This window comes from Mus musculus, chromosome 16, assembly GCF_000001635.26.
Source record: "Mus musculus strain C57BL/6J chromosome 16, GRCm38.p6 C57BL/6J".
NCBI classification, from domain to species: Eukaryota; Metazoa; Chordata; class Mammalia; order Rodentia; family Muridae; genus Mus; species Mus musculus.
In genome coordinates, this window is record NC_000082.6 from 12,831,441 (window position 1) to 12,849,084 (window position 17,644).

A 17,644-nucleotide genomic window follows, 5' to 3' on the forward strand; every position below is an offset into this window, starting at 1 on the left:
TTGGGGTTCCTGTGCTCAGTCCAATTGTTGGCTGCCAGCCTCTTCATCTGTATTGCTCAGGATCTGGCAGAGCCTCAGGAGACAGCTGTATCAGGCTCCTGTCAGCAAGCACTTCTTGGCAAAATAATGTCTGGGTTTGGTGTCTGCATGTGGGATGGATTCCCAGGTGGAGCAGTCTCTGGATGGCCTTTCCTTCAGTCTCTGCTCTACTCTTTTTCCCTGTATTTCCTTTAGACAGGAGCAATTCGGGGTTAAAATTATGGAGATGGGTTGGTGGCCCTATCCCTCAAATGGGGGGCCATGCCTAACCTCTGGATGTGGCCTCAACAGGTTTTCCCTCCCTTTTCTGGGGTATTTCATCTACTATCATCCCTGTGGAGTCCTGGGAGGCTCTTGCTTTCCTGGCATTTGGGACTTTCTGGTTGCTACCCCAAGTTCCCCATCCCCCATTGCTATACATCAATTTCCTGACCCTCTGTACATCTCCTCCATTTCCTCCCATACTTGATTCTGCCCCTCTTTTTACCCTCCCCCTCCTCTCTTCCTCCCAAGTTCCTCCGACCCTCTACTTCCTTTTATTATATTGTTCCCCCTTCTAAGTAAGACCAAATCATTCACTCTTTGACTTCCTTCCTCTTGAGCTTCCTGTGGTTTGTGAGTTGTATCATGAGTATTCCATGTTCTTTGCCTCATATTCACTTACCAGTGAGTACATACTATGTGTGTTCTTTTGTGACTGAGTTACCTCACTCAGGATGATATTTTCTAGATCCATCCATTTGCCTGCAAATTTTGAGAAGTCATTGATTTTAATAACTGAGTAGTACTCCATTGTGTAAATGTACCACATTTTATCCATTCCTCTATTGAGGGACATCTGGGTTGTTTCCAGCTTCTGGCTATTATAAATATGGCTGCTATGAACATAGTGGAGCATGTGTCCTTATTACATGTTGAAGCATCTTCTGGGTTTATGCCCAGGAATGGTATAGCTGGGTCATCAGGTAGTACTAAGTCCAATTTTCTAAGGAACTGCCAGATTGATTTCCAGAGTGGTTGTACAAGCTTGCAATCCCACCAGCAATATCTGTTCACCTGATTCCATAGGATCTGGTGGCACAAGGGCCCCATCAGAGCCCAAACAAATACATCATATTCTGGACCCAGGCATACCATTCTTTCAACAACCATTAATTCATAGCTTTCCCAAGCAGGAAAGCACAGATCTGAAGGGACGGGACACATCACCAATAGGTTTTAGTGTGCAATTTTAGATGAGAATGCTAGCTAGATAGGATATGTGGATAAGGTCAGAACCTCGTAACTCACAAGGAGGTTTCACACCAGAATGTCAGCAGAAAGAAGACACACAAATATGCAACTCCTATGCACTTGCTTGGCTCTCTAGGTCATTTACTAAGCTGTTTGCATGTTTGTCTTATTTAATCTCACAATTCAACAAGCAAGCATCTCAGTCTCCATTTTCCAAATACAGAAAGTAAGGCTGTGAGGTGTTATCTTCCCAAATCACAGTGCCAATAGATTACAAAAAAAAATCACAATTTAAGCCAATTCTTATTGATTCTAAAACAGTTGGCAGTTGGTACTGATTCTGTCATCCCTCAACAAACAAGATGTACAGTATAGGAGCTTATTGGGTAACGCTCAGCTCTTTTTTGAAAGGTCAAAGCCATCTTTACTATGGACATGTTTGGCTAGCCCCAATGTAGTTCACCAAAAACTCTGCCTCCATAAAGTAGAAACTACAGCATTGTTGTGTGATTCTGACCCACCAAGGGAACTCTTACATGCTGTCTACGTTCTGATGAGGTTACCATGAAGTTGAATTGGGGTCTGTAAAGTGTAAGTTGCCTTAGGACAGAAGCCTTTGGCCTTGAATACTCGAACTGCTGTATAGCATTCCTTTTGATATAAAACATTCCACCCTAGAGGGAAGTTTCTTAAGACACAGGATGTTTTAAAGGAAGGAGAAACAGTCCACCCTGCAGAACAGCACATTAAAATTCAAGAAGTAAATAACTTAAAAGCTTCAAGAAGTCTCTGAAATTGGTGAGATTCACTAGGCTCTTCCCTCCCCAAGGTTGTATAACAGAAAGGACTACAGGATTTACCCAGAGCAGCTGAGTAGCCAGACAACCTGGCAGGCAGTTTACAGGCTGTCATGAGCTTGAAAAGCTTGTCTTGCTGGGGTGGACCTTTGAAAATGCAAAAAGCTATCTTGAGTCATCCCTACTTCTATGAGTCCCTGACACACTGTAAGTAACACCAATAAAATCTATTGCTTCACCAAGGGGGACTCTGGTGGTGTCCTTACTTCAGATTCTCATCAGTTTCCTGTTTGGGTGAGTATTTGCTAGTGTCTCACACAAGAAGAACATCCTGTGTCACACTAAGCCTGTAGTTAGCCTCTGGCTTGCAGGCCAGTTAGTCATGCTTGCTAATCAGTGCTAGCACTTCTTTTTTCATTCATCCAAGTTTTCATTGCACTGGTGTCAGGACTTACTCATCCAATGTCCATTGACCACATTTATGAAGTGACAACTTTATAGTAACCACTGAGGAGAAGATGGTAGCAGCACAACAAGAATCAGAATCAAACCATTCATAGAAATAGGTATAACTAATAAAGCTTCATGAGAGAATGAACAGCAGCAGCAGCATTATCAAGGCTAGCACCATCACATAATGTTGTTCAGTGCTTAATGTATTCTTGTTTAATAGACCAAGAGGCTTGCTCCTTAGAGACATTCTATGAGACCGATTATTGCACTGGTCCTATTAGACAGATAAGGTTATGGCCGGTCAAAGTGGTAAAAATGGCTTAAGCACAACTACATTATCAGCCAACCATGAAACTGGAACTGGACACAAGGATTGTAAGTAAAATAAAGCTTTGCATAAACACAATACCCATTCCAAGCTGGAAAGGAAGTTACTGAATGCATCTATAAAATCATACTTTGATCAAATAGTCTTCAAGTGTTAAAGTGGATAGTGCAGATCTGTGCATTGACATAAAAGATATTTATGATATACTAAACTTAACTCCAGGTAAGACAGTTGTATTATATTGTTTGTGATAGCATTTACACAGTTTTATATCCATGCACATGCAGAGAGAGAGAGAGAGAGAAAGAGAGAGAGAGAGAGAGAGAGAGAGAAAGGACACAGAAGACCCTGGAGAGAGATGCTTCTGTTCACCTCAAATGGTACCTGACCACAGTAGATGCTTGACTACTACTCACCAATGATGGGAATGACTCCTCAGTGAAGACATGAATGAGCAACTCAGGAGATGAATGGATGGGCAGATAATCATGAATGGATGATAAATGCATGGATATGCCATGATCTGAGCCAGGATCGTGCACAGCTGGTGGGACTGGGGCAACACTTTTCCCTCTTTAGGTTTATCTTCATGGTTATTTTCTTTTTTTCTGTCAGTGAACATAGATTAGTTGTGTAAGTAGAGAGGAAAAGATATCCAATCTTCTCTAGGATTAATTACATCCTGGAAAGATCAGGAGCCAACAGTCTGGATTGCATAGCTAAATTCAGACTGTAGGCTGCTTCATTAACTTAGAGATACCAGTGTTTCATCTCACTCTACACAGGTTCAGTGGCAAACACCTTGGTTCTGTCATTTCTGAAGAGGCATTTGAAGTCTGTGCCAAACTCCCTGTGAGGCAGCATTTTCCAAATTTTAGATAAAAATTATTCTGTGTTTGGGCCATATCCAGATTCTTCCAGAACCATTATTTTGATGTGTTTTTTTTCCTTCAGGCAACTTTGATTTTTAGCTATAAGTCATTTATTGTTTATAATTTGCCATCAATTCCACACACCAGAAAAATTTAATAATCAAGGCGTATTAAATTATTTCTAGATAATGTTTCTTATAAAAGGCTAAGATCCTGTGTTCATGTCTTTCTTGTGTCAGTTTCTGGCATGAGACAAGTACAAGACTGTGTAGGTCAATATTCCATTCCATCCATCATGGAGGTAAAACTGTTTCATGAGTCCCATTTCCCTTTGAAATTGGACTATTGGCAGTTAACTGGATTATCAGGAGAAGAGTTGTTTTCTTCAGTGATGTAGACATTATGCTGAGCTCTCACTCACACACACACACACACGGGGGGGGGGTGGTGGCGGATAAGAAAAGGACTAACTGAAAGGAGGAGATTGAGCAGGAGAGAGAAGATACAAGAGAAAAAAATTAGTCTATGAATCTATTCAAAATATATTGTACAGACACCAAACTGAGACTGCATATTTGATGTCACTGGGATTAAGGAAAATTGAAATAGAAATAAATTTTCCTTAATGACATGGATTTTTGTGTGTATATAATGCTTATAGTGAATGTCACACATACGACACCACTCCTTGCACAGTGCATTATAGTGGGTTGGCCTGGTGCTGCTTGTATTCTAATGCTGGGGTCTCCAAGACTGATTGCCCCAGAGATGAGAGAGTCTGCACATAGACATTAAGTGACCCTGTTCCCACATTATTTCTGATTGATAAATAAAGGTACTGACAGCCAATAGCTGGACAGAAGAGACACAGATGGGGTTTAAGTTTCCCAGGCTTGGGGTCAGACAGGAATGAAGAAGAGGAAGGTTGAGGAAGAAGGAGAAGCCACCACAGGTTAAGTGAACCATAAAACATGGCCTTGACGGCTGGACAACTGGAATTAAGAGCAGCCCAGATGAAACATAGTCAGTAATAAGTAATGATTTGGAGTTGTCGATAGAAAAAATAGATTCTAATAGCAATGAAAGCAAATATCTGGCCAGTTCTTATGCTGTTTAAAGCTTATTGTAAATATAAAGGTTGTATATATCTTTTATCCATGAACTAAATTGTCTAAGGTAGGGGAAAAACCCTGGATTGGGATTAAAAATTTTTTGCAACAGGGGATCATGTCTTAAGCTGCCCACTGTGAGTATGATGAGGAAAAGTACATGATGTTGGGTATATGAGAAGAATGCATGTCAGAATGTAGCATGTCAGAATAGTCCCTGATAGTGCAATACAGTGGGAAGCACAATTTTATATATAAAGAAAGAGATTAAATCATCATATCAATATTCCAGAGCTACAGGGGGCAAATTCTTAATCTAAATCTAAACCAGGCCTTGCCTGAATTCAGAGACCATCAGAAGAAGATATGGGCTCTCATGAACTGTTCAAGAGAGCATAAAATGGATCAGTGGCTTTGGAAAATGATTTACCTATTGGCTAAAAACAAGTATATGCTTATCCTGTGGCCCAGTGATTGTATACCTTAGTCAAAAGAAATGTTGCCATATATCCTCACAAATGCTTCGACACAAATATTTATAGCAACTTAATTCATAATACACCGTAGTGGGTTTGGCCTAATGCTGCTTATATTATGCTAGTTTGGGTCCCCAAAATTGTTTGCACGTGAACTTGCACATCTACATGTAAAACCCTGAGGGACCCTGGTTCCAATTGGTTTTGATTGGTAAATAAAGTTGCCGACAGCCAATGGCTGGGCAGTGCAGACATAGGTGGGACTTTTAGGATTCCCAGACTAGAGACAGGATGGAAAAGGAAGAAGGAGATCATCCATGCTGGGAGAAAGGATGAAAGACGACATGCCTAAGAAGGTAGGGACAGAGAGCATAGCTGCCATGTAGGATCCAGGGGAACATGGCATAAGAGGGCTGCAGGTCTAGGTCCAGAGCAGCCAAGGTGGAATATGGAATTTAGTAAGTAATAACTTGTGAATATCAGAGGGAAGTGGATTAGCCACATGGGGGTTAGGAAGTGAACCAGCCATTGAGCTGATTAAGACCTATCAAAATATAAAGGCTGTGTGTGTGTGTGTGTGTGTGTGTGTGTGTGTGTGTAACACAGAACATTAGAGCAACTATTGAGGAATGCAGCAGCTGCCAGGATCAATTTGAGTAATTAATTGGGTACTACTACAATAGACAACAAATGTCAACAGCTTAAATGGCCAGAGGGCTAATGAAAAAGCACATAAGAAACAAGGGGGTCCCTACCAGCCACAGGAAGATGTCAATTATGGACACAGCAGTACAAGTGATAGACTTGGAAAGAACTAACATACAGCATAAACAGAAAGGTATGTACTGTAGCATTTAGTTACACAAAGCAAAGGAAACCTAAGAACAGCCTGAGGATATAGCTCAGTGGCTCAACACTTGCCTAATGTGTTCAATCCCTAGTACTGAAAAATATTCCCCCAAACAATGAAAAATGACAAAAGTCTCCTCAGGGAGCAGACTCAAAAGGACTTTCTTGGATGAAAAGAGGTTGCTGTGTGATGAACTGATGACGTGAAAGACACATGTATGCTGCACATGTGCAAATTAGCCACACTGCACATCAAGATTTGTGTACTCTATGGAAATGATAACTAAAGAAAGCAAAAGCACTATTGAGAGAACCTGTGTGGCTCAGCTCAGACACAAGCTCGCCAACAGTTAGCTCTCTGAGAAGTGTGCAGGCCTCTTTAGCCTTCTCCTGTCTGTGCTTGGGGACATTTTCTGCTTTCTGTACTTGTCTTATATGAGAAATAGTCCAAAGAGCAAAACAGTGACCTAAGAATGTGAGGAAATGTTATATTAATAGCCATAAAAAATGTAAGGAACGCAAAGCACTCAGCACAAAAGGAAACAAGGACATGGTGTGAAAGGGGTCAAGGGTCATCAGCATCACTAATGGCCTACAAGTCACATCACAGTAAGTGCTAGGAGCTAAGTCTTCAGTTAGAACAGCTATTATCTAGGACAAAAGACAAGTGCTCAGAAGATATATAAGAAAGGGAACCTTGCACAGTGCTAGTGAGTGTGTAAACAGATGCTGACATGGAAACTCAAAAATAAAAACAGAATACAATATGATCCAGCAACCCACAGAGACAAGCCAGGACTCAGTGTTCACTGCAGCACTGCTTATGGCAGCCCATGAATGGGAACAACCTGCACTGCACATTCATCAGCTGATGGACACAAGAAGACAGTGTGGTGCTGTACATGCAACGTACTCTCCAGTCATTACGAGCATGAAATGCAGTCAAAGAGAACATTTAAAAGTGAAATAAGAAATGCTTGCATGCAGACACATTTAACTTGATTTCAACTTTACATGAACTCACATTTTGCATGGTATACATGAACTCACATTTTGCATGGTACCTGTCATGCATATATAAATTTGTATGTTTTCATGTATCACATAAAAATAAAATGCTTGGGATAAAGGATCAAACTCATTAATCTGCTCACTCTCATTTGTATCTCCCATTGAGCCATACAAACATAGTGGCTCGCAATAAATATATGCTAGGATGAATTTTTAGATTTCAAAAGCTGTTTACACCAATGTATCAAGTTCATCTTACTGTTAAAGTTGAATTATGAACCAATACAGCTGTATTCTTATTCAATACAGCTGTATTCTCACTCATTTCTAAGCCCTCTGAGACCACAGCACCCATCTATTCAGCTGCTATGAATAACAGTTGGAGGGGAGAAGTTTTAAGGAACCCAATCTTCATGTAAATACTCATGTAACTTAGATCTAACAAGTCCTGCAACATGGAGCTCTCAAAGTTCCATCTGTAATCTTCATATCATTGGAGATATGATGTATCTTTTATATGAAGTAAAAGTCTGGTTTTATCACTGGTGATGGGCCCTGTGGCAATTAAAAGGTAAGGTAAACTAATAAAAGTCACCTAGCAACTGGCAGTCAGCCCACCAGAAAGCCTCAGCTGCAGATTCTAATGATCTTTGACCCTTAGCAAGTACAAACAGCCCAGCCAAAGCTGAGCATTGAGCTTATAATGAGTGGTCTCCGAGATTACTAAACTGGTGTAAAATAAGCCACACTGATCAGTAATGGATTTAGGTGTGAGGAGCCGCCCTCACATTCGCCATTACAAGATGGCGCTGACATCCTGTGTTCTAAGTAGTAAACAAATAATCTGCGCATGTGCCGGGGTAATTTTCCACTCCATGTGCTCTGCCTTCCCCGAGACGACAACTCAGCCGATGGGCTGCAGCCAATCAGGGAGCGACACGTCCGAGGTGGAGGACAATTCTCCATAAAAAGGACGGGGTTTTGCCATTCGCTCTCTTCCTTCCTCCTGAAGAAGTAAGCGATAAAGCCTTTTGCCGCAGAAGATTCTGGTTGTCCTGAGTGTGTTCTTGCTGGCGGGGACAAAAGCTCAGGATATTTAGGGAACATGACATGTGAGAAGGGGCAGGTTCTGATGAGCAGATAGATGGGAAGGTGAATAAGTTGGTGATGAATAAGCCAGCCTTAAATAGGACCACAGGGTGCTCACGTGTTCAGAAGAGCTGTGAGGTTCACTGTGATAGCTTTGGGGAGTATGTATAACTGTCCATTTCCATTGCTATGACAAAACAACTAAGAAAAACAACTTAAAGGAGGTGGGCCTTAATTTGGCTCCCAAGGTCAGAGGTTTCAGCCTGTGGTTGCTTAGATCTGTTGATGTCCCTGGGTTGAGATGAAGCAGCAGCTCATGGTAAGGGGCACACAGCCAAGCAAAGTCAACCACCTCATGGAAGACAGGAAGCCAAGGAGGAGAGATATGGGCCCAGAACAAAATATAGTTCCCTAGGGCATATCCTCAAGGACCCACTCCATTTTCCCCTCTCAAATTCCCACCACCTGCCAATAGCCCACCAAATGATGAGCCCAGCAATGCATTGAGCCAATGATGAACCTTCATAAACCAGCCATTCCCATAATCCCATTGCTGAACACTACTGCATTGAAAAACCAAGCCTCTGGAGGAATGTTTCAGAACAAAACAATAATGGAGTCAAGTAACTGAAGATAGTGCCCATACCCAATAGTGGTCATGATGGCTTGATATGGTTCCCGTCTACTGCAAAGATCACTCAAGCCAATGCAACACCCTGACCCACACCAATGCTGGTGATCAGAGTTGGAAAACAAAAGAGAAACTGCCATGTCTTTCTTTAGATTGCACCTCTTTAGACCCTATGCCCAACCCATGTGATCCATTTTCCTTTTCAAATGGAGCCAGTATGAAATGAGTAACAGATAACATTTATCAGTTATTATAAATAACATGTTTCAAATACTGTATTGGGAAATTTACATTAACCCATATTAGCACCACAGTGTTCTTGTGAGTAGATATTATTCCATATAGAAAGCAAGGAAACTGAGACTCAAATAAGTTTTACCTAGGTTACTGAATATTTTGTGGTAGCAATCAGACATGAAACCAGTCTATCTGAATTCAAAGGCCATAGGCCAAAATATCCAAGAGAAATGGAAATAAACTTTTCTTACCACTCCAAGTCTCTTGGGCTACTGCAGGAGCCAACAGAGATTTCCATGGTAGAGAAAGACACAAAGTCTTATAGTGAGTCTCCCTTCACAGCATAAATAAAAACGCTAGACATAATAATTCCTGGGATGAGTTGGGATTGTAGTGAGTGCTGTTGTTGGAGCACATAGCTAAAAGAATCATCTCATCTCATCAAATGCAGTATGCATCATCTCAGAATGCACTGACATCCAAAGGACGCAATGCTCACAACACCATCCTGAAGCATCATTCAACCTTGGGAGCATTTATAACAGATCACTGTAGTTCTTCCTGGGAACTTCACAAGCAATAAACTGTTCAGATTTCCTGGTTTGTATTCAGAGCACTGTTCTATATAAGGTCAGAAGAACAAACTCACAAAGTGAGCCTCCATCATCTCCCTTCACATGGAAATAGGTAAAAATCTATGTTTGCTTGCCCTCTCTCCTCTTCCTGGGGAAATTAACAGTGCCTGCAACTCATTTCACTAACTTATCACAAGTTTCTGGTAGTAAGAACATGTGGAGCACCTCAGGCTAACTCAGTGCTGGGTTTCCCTTGTTCCAAGAGCTCTGGACACCAGAGCTAGGGTGTTTCTTCTGTTCCTAACATTACCTCTCTAGCTACAACCTTATGCCGCTGTTTTACAAGTAAGAACTATGCTGCTTTACCTAGAATCTACAGCCGAAGATAGAAAGAAAGCGTACATCACAAGTTTCCATTATCAGCTTCTGAAGCAATGAAGGGGAAAATGAACTATAGAACTAAGAAGCCATCGCCTCTAGTGTTTGCTATAGTGCATTCCACCTTAGGGCCATTGACTAGGCCTTAGAATCACCTGGTCCTCACTTGCTCCTTATTCGTGTACCTTAAAATCCACCAGGAAGAATGCTACTTATGGGAGAAATATTTTAAAAAGCATATTTGGAAATGTCATAAAGAAACCTAATACTTAACACTTCATCTACTAATTCATAATACTTAAATGGAATTAAGTTGAAGAGAATTAAGAGAACATTGACTGACCTTTAATTTCGTGGAAAGTGTTCCTCTAATTCTCAAAACAACGGAGCAGTGAATGTTATTAATCTCTGTGTTGTATCTGAGGGAGAGGGCTTATACAACTATAAACTGCTGAACCTGAATTTGAACTGGTAATTTGATCTCTTTGTGAAAGGCAGTTTCCATTGAGATGTGTACTTCTGAAGTATCACCAGGAATTTAACTATAAATGAGTTAAAAATCCAATTGTGTTTAAAGAGAAACAATGAAGTCCAACATGGTGGCACAGGAAAATGGAAATTAGAAGCAAAAGCTGCGCATCTTCACACCTTTGTGGTGGCATAGATAAGAAAGAAAGCATGTGAAACTTGGTCATGATTCCAGCTGAAACTGGTACCAGGCATGGGGTCTAATTCTGAGCTGTTGGCTAACAAGGCAGATACGATATTATCAGTTCTATGTAAAAGACATGCCCACATGCTCCAAAAGATTCTTCCTATACTATTTGTTAATTTGTATGAGTTAAGAAAAGACTTAACATATGATCTTCCCTCTTATCAAATTTTAAGTACATTATGAAACACTAACCTGTAGGCACTTTTCTGCACAGCAGATATTTTAAGACTAATCTCTTTGGGGAAACAAAGAAACTTGTCTGCCCTTCAGTTACGACCTCCTTTCCACTGCCTTCACCAGGACGGTTCCCTGATGGACACCATGCTGCTCATCGCTTCTATACAATCAATACTTCACACATCTGAGACAAAGGAAATCAGGTCAATGTTGATCTTATGTCAGGATCAATTTATTTACCATGATACCTTATTTTATGCATTCCATGTAGTTCAGGTCCTCATCGGCTCCTGTGTCTCTCATCTCATTTCCTTTAAACCATCTACCCAACTGTAAGCAGAATAATCTTTAAAAGAAGCCACTTTCATCTTCTCTATCCTTCATTCGTGTATTTATAAATTCCTTAACTGCTTGACTCTATAGAATAAAAATCCAAGTTTCTTGTCTTAGTATAAATAGCATCTTATCGTTTCATTCATCTTGTTGCAAAAAAGCAGAATTTCATTCTTTTTAAAGACTAAGACCACTGCATGGACATATCACATTGACTTTATCCATTCATCTGTTATAGATGCTGTTGCATTTTATGTGTGAATGGAATTAACTCTTTGAGTTTCTTATTTAAATTCCTTTGTATGTATTTAGAGGTGGGACTCTGATCACATGTATGGTAGCTCTGCATTTAATTTTTTAAGAAACATCCGTATCTATTTTAAATATTGGCTATTCCCAATTTCCAATGAGTGTCCAAGGAGTTTCATAACCTTGTCAACACTTGATATCTTCTGGGTTTTTAAATACACTAGTCCCAAGGGGGATATGACAGTTTCCATTATAATTGATTTGTGTTTCCCTGATAACATTGAGTACATTTTCATACTTTTGATAACTACTGGCATGGCTTCTTTGAAGAAGTACCCATTCGTGCCCATTGCTTGAGAGGTTACTGTTGTTGATTGGTTGGCTGGTTTGGCTTGTTATTTTTCTATTTTGAATTTTTTATATATTTTTGGTCTTAACATTTTATCAGCCATATATTTGGGAATATTGTCCTACCCCATAGGATATCTTCTCACTATACTAATCATTTTCTTTACTACAAAGAAGCTTTTAAACTTCATAAGGGCTCATCCATCTACTGTTGCCTCCCTTGCCTGTTTTTATCATCACATTCATATGATAGTAGCCAAAGAGTCCCCTGTATACCTCTAGACGTTTCATGACTCCAGGTCTTGCAATGATGTTTTGTTTCCTTTTAGTTGACTTTTGCTTGTGATGTGACATAAGGGTCCAACTCCATAGTTCTTGGTATGAATATTCCATTTCATGGCTATTGAAGGGTCTATTCTTTCCCTGTTCTGCATTCTTAGCACTCTTGTTGAAGATTAGTTGACCTTAGATCGCATGTATTTATTTCTGGGCTCTCTATTCTGGCCATTGGACTATATACACTTGGTTTTATGCCAGGATCATTACAGTCTTGATTACTGTAGTTCTGTAATCAATTTTGAAATCAAGAAGCCTCATGCCTCGAGCTTTGTTCTACTTGTTCAAAATAACTTTGGTTATTAGAGATCTCTTGTGCTTCCTTACAAATTTTAGAATTGTTATTACTTCTGAAAAAAAAAAAGCCATGGGAATTTTGTCAGTGATTGCGTTAACTCTGAAGATCATTTAGGTGGCATGGATCTTTTAGATAACAATTATTCTAACCCTCAAACAAGGAGTGTCTCTTCACTTGGTTTTGCTTTGTTTTCTTTCATCTGTGTTTCATGGGTTTCTGTTTTGTTTTGTTGAGGAGGCAGGGTAGTCATGAGTCCTTGATTAAAAACGTTTCTAAGTGTTTTATTGTTTTGGATACTATGTCCACGGGACCATTTTCCTGATACCTCTTTCCATAGTTTGTTAATATATACAGGGTCTATTGACATTGCTATGGTGATTTTGTGTCCTACAATACCTCTAAACTCTTTTTCTTCAAACACCTTCCCATCCTGAAGAATTGCCATTTTATCAGCAACAGCATGAAGATCAACTTGTTCAGGGAACCTGGCCTATCAAAGCTAGTGACCTAATAACTTATAAAATTTACAAAATTATGTCTGTTTGCTTTTTATAGCTGTGATAAAACACTAAACAAAAGCAACTTGGGAAGGAAAGGGCTTATTTCATCTTTACTTCCAAATGGCAATCTATCCTTGAGGGAAGTAAAGGCAGGAACATGAAGGCAGGAACTGAAGCAGAGAGCACAGTAGAGCATTCCTTACTGGGTTGTTCCCCCTGGTTTGTTCAGAGACCTTTCTTATACAGTGCAACACCACCTGCCTAGAGATGGTACGACCCACAGTGGGTTGGGTCCTCCTACATCAATTAGCAATTAGGAAAATGCCCCACAGACATGTTCATAGGTCCATATGGGGGAAGCAAATCCTCAAATGAGGTTCTCCCTTCTCAAGTGACTCAAGTTTATGTCAAATTGACAAAACTAACCAGCATAGTACGAAGCATAGATCCCATCATATGCAGCCAATAAGTTATAACACTACTTTATTTGTTAGAGTTACAATTTATTTACGGTTTTTAAAGTTTTTAAATTATTCATTGTGTGTGTCTATGTGCATGCATCATGCTGAGGTCAGTGTAAAGCTCAACCAAGTTCGTTTTTGAAGAAACTCCATTTTGTGTGAGACCAGGGCCTAAAGTCCAATTCCAGGAAGAAAATCAGAGTCCTCCTGAGGAAACATCCTATGGCAACCAACCCCTGCCCCCATAGCAACAGCCAGTTAGGCTACAATAGCAGGGTCGAGGTACATATAGATAACTTAAGATATCCTGTGGAAGTTGCATATGTAGCAGAAGATGGCCTAGTCAGCCATCAATGGGAAGAGAGGCCCTTGGGAATGCCAGGGCCAGGAAGTGGGAGTGGGTGGGCTGGGAAGCAGGTGGGGAGGGTATAGGGGGCTTTGGGGATAGCATTTGAAATGTAAATGAAGAAAATATCTAATAAAAAAATTTAAAAAAAAAGATATCCTGCAGAGAACAGATAACTTAGCCATCCTGTTTGTCAGGTGGTTTGTCCCCATGTTCAGTTCCTGCAGATTAAGCCAGAAATGCAGTTTTTAAAATATTAACTTGTTGACCCATGTGGAAATTCCCCAACCTTGCTGTAACTAGAATAAGTACCCTGTACCTCTAGACTCACGACTCTCACTCCTACCCACTGAGATGTGGATGGTGAGAGTCCTTGCTTGTGAGCTTGAAATAAAGACCCTATGTGTTTGCATTGGAATTGTTTCCTCAGTGGCCTTTGGATCCCTGCAACTTGGGCACAAAGGTCAGAAGATAACTTGAAGGAGTTTCTTCTCTCCTTCGACCACGCAGATTCCTAGAACCAAACTCAAGTCTTCAGGATTGACAGCAAACATTTTCATCCACTGGGCTATTTTACTAGCCTCACTAAGTAGGATTTTTGTTTATTTTGTTGGTTTTGGTTTTGGTTTGGTTTGTTTGTTGCTGTTGTTTTGGTTTGGTTTGGTTTTTGACACAGGGTTACTCTGGGTATCCCTGGCTGTCTGGGAACTCATTCTGTAGATCAGGCCTTGAATTCACAAAGACCTGTCTTTTCAGATGCTGGTACTAAAGGTACACACCACCACCGCCCAGCTGAGGAGTGATTTTAAAGATTAATTTCCTTTTATTTTATGTGTGTTTCATATGAATGAACTTAGGTGTGCCACATGTATTCAGTGCCCAAGAAAGCCATAAGAGAGCATCAGATACCCCTAGAATTGTAGTTACCATTGTGAGCTGCCATGTGGGTGCTGGGAACTGAACCCCAGGCCTCTGGGGGAGCATCCAGTGCTCTAACCACTGAACAACCTCTCCAGCCCTGAGAGCAGTTTTAAAATGTGATCTGGTTATCATTCTTATCTGTATGTCCATCTTAGTTCAGGTATCAAGAAAGAGTAACTATGGATCCGAAGAGTCCTGCTTCAGGTCTCCTACGGTCAGCTACAAATTCCCTTGAAGGAGCTAGGTTACAAGACAGTGGCTGAGCTGTGATTACTAGAGAATAAAGTCAACCTACCCTGACTGCTCTTAGAAGCTAAATTCTGTAGAGCAGTGACTCAAGTCATCTGGACCATGCCTCTTGCACATTGCTAAGGAAGGCATGTTCACCCTTCTTCTTATAGCACATGCTAAAAACTAGAGATCTAAAACTTGGTGCATGACTCAACCAAGTTTTACATAGGACTACATATTTCATCCAACCCACATCACCAGTGAAGTCCACAACCACCATGCTCAGCAGAATCTTAGGAATCCACGCAGTGGGACCATGTGCTCATCTGATGTCTTGATGACTGTTTCGCTCTGTTAAAATGTATATGCCCATAATGCCTGGATTTTTAAATGTGTGGAAATGTGTGTATATTCCTGACGGTGAGAAGTAGTTGTGTGCCTGTACACATGTGCCTGGGAAGGCCTGAGATCAACTTTGGGTACGATTTCTCATGAACCAACTACCTTGTTTTGGGGAATAGGTGTCTTTCTCATTGGGATTTCAGGCTCACCAATCTGGCTAGGCTGGCTTGTTAGAAAGCCCCAGGGATCTTCCTGTCTCCACCTTGAACACATGCTTATGAGGCAAACATTCTAATAGCCAAGCGACAGTCCCACCCGGTGAAGACTGTTGACTTATATTGTCCCGATGTAGGTTTTCGGTGGCCCCTGGGCAGGGTGAAACGCCCCCATGACAACAGTACACTCTGAAGACTCTTTCTGGATGCTTTCTACAAAGAGAAAGAATACCTGATTTCTCCCCAAGCAGAAGTCACTGCCTTGCTCTACAGCACCCCATCAGATCTAAGATCAGTTTCGGGGAGATGATTCTTGGTAAGGATCGTTGGTGTATCAGACACACACAGGCAACCAGGGCATGAAGGTGATGGCAAACACATAACCAAGGTTTCATAATGCTTTTAGAACAGGGAGCTATGTAAGGTCCGCTCTATATCATTTCTTTACAGCACCTCATAAATAAACAATGATCCTTTATTTCTCCTGTCAGCTGATTTATAAGGAGATCTTTAGATGGAGTGTTTCCATCCATTACTAATGCCTTGTGTGCTTCACTGTAACGAGTGAACACAGCTCCATTATGCTCATTTAACATATTAATAAAGCATCAACTAATTTAAGACAACAAACGATTGCTGGATAGGAAGGATGGTAAATTATGGTTGAGAGACTAGCACTCAACTACAGAGAGCCAGAAACCCCCACTTGTCACAAGAGAGCCAGCTGAACATGAAGAGGCATTAATCACTAGAGGCAGATTCTCAAGGCCACTGCTGCACAGCCTGGGCACCATCCTGCTCCAATTCCTCACACTGGCAGTGGGAGTCAGCCTTGCTTTCCTACTGCAGAATACAGATCCATCACCACAGCCATGGGACAGAACCTTCCTGTAAAAAGCCAGCAAGTCTGTTATTTCAGACCTGAAACATTGCCCTGATGTGCAGCCTTATGGGACAGGAGCTCTTCACAAGAATAGAATTAACCCTTGTCATTTAATATTTCATGCTATCCAGTGGCTCCCTAACAAGAACAAATGACTGTGGCTGAAATGAGCCTTATTTGTCCTGAGTGGGATTTAATGATAATGATGGCAGGGCTGAGCATTTCATGAAACATATTTTACCTGCAGCCACAATGCAATGGCATTGTATTCATTCTACAGTAGGAAGAATTAATGACCCTGCTTTCCTGGTTTGGAAACATGAGAAAATCAGCTGCTATCCATGCTTAAAATGGAACATAATTTAAAAAGAAACATGATTTTCCCTGCTGGGGAGCAGGTCGCAAAAATAGGGGCTGTTTTTGTTAAGGTGGGATGGCTACTTTTCTGTGTATTCATCTTCTGCAGGCTCAATTCTCTTCTGCTGGGATCCACCAGGTGAACATCTGTTTTATGAGCTCTACTCTGGCAGCCCCTTCTCCTCATCATTCAGATGATGAACTGCCTCTGCATTGTGAATGATGGATGAACCCCGGAGCTCCTGCTGTGAGCCTTCCTGGATGAAGAGCTCAGCTTTTCTGCTGTGATTATCAGATTCCTCCTAGGCATGCAAGCCTTCCAGATGAAGCAGAGCACAATGAACATGTTCACCTATATGGGAGATGCACAAGAAGAGTGGGATGCATTGAGAGTGTGAACTGCTCCATAAACAAGTAGATCATCACCAAAGGCCTGTTCTTTTCCTTTACAGAATGTGCACTTAGTTCCTGGAGCATCCATTCATCCAAGAGCTATGTACTTCAATGTTCCTTACAAGGTGGGAAGGCCACATGCCTTATTCCCATCAACTGAGCATCAGTAGAAATGCTGTATGCTTCTTTGATGCAGAGTTTGTGAGAAGCAGGTATGCTTTGTCTCTCTTCTTTCACTACTCTGGATAACAAATCATAAGGGGTTCTGAGTCCTAAGAAGGAAACAGAGCTACAAGATGGAGGGAGCCTGGGTCCTTGAGTGACTCCTAAAAGGGTGTTCATTGATCAAATTCTTGTGCAAAAAAATACGTCTCATAAGAGAAGCCCCTTAGATCTTGGGAACATCAGTCACAAAAGCTAATATTAGTTTGATTTGTACACACATCAAAAATACTTGGAACA

General features: G+C 41.0%; 2 long non-coding RNA genes across 2 annotated transcripts in view; one reads left to right on the plus strand and one right to left on the minus strand.

The window, feature by feature from the left end:
- 4930414F18Rik overlaps positions 1-3,502 on the minus strand; it is a 69,149-nt gene extending 65,647 nt beyond the window's left edge. The window contains exon 1 of the long non-coding RNA XR_875912.3: positions 3,267-3,502. This is a non-coding gene — a long non-coding RNA (RIKEN cDNA 4930414F18 gene). The remainder of the gene's footprint in view (positions 1-3,266) is intronic.
- Positions 1-17,213, plus strand: part of 1700003L19Rik (RIKEN cDNA 1700003L19 gene) — a 37,264-nt gene extending 20,051 nt beyond the window's left edge. Inside the window, exons 4-5 of the long non-coding RNA NR_040507.1 lie at positions 15,687-15,865; positions 16,899-17,213. This is a non-coding gene — a long non-coding RNA (RIKEN cDNA 1700003L19 gene). The remainder of the gene's footprint in view (positions 1-15,686; positions 15,866-16,898) is intronic.
- Positions 17,214-17,644: the final 431 nt, after the last annotated feature.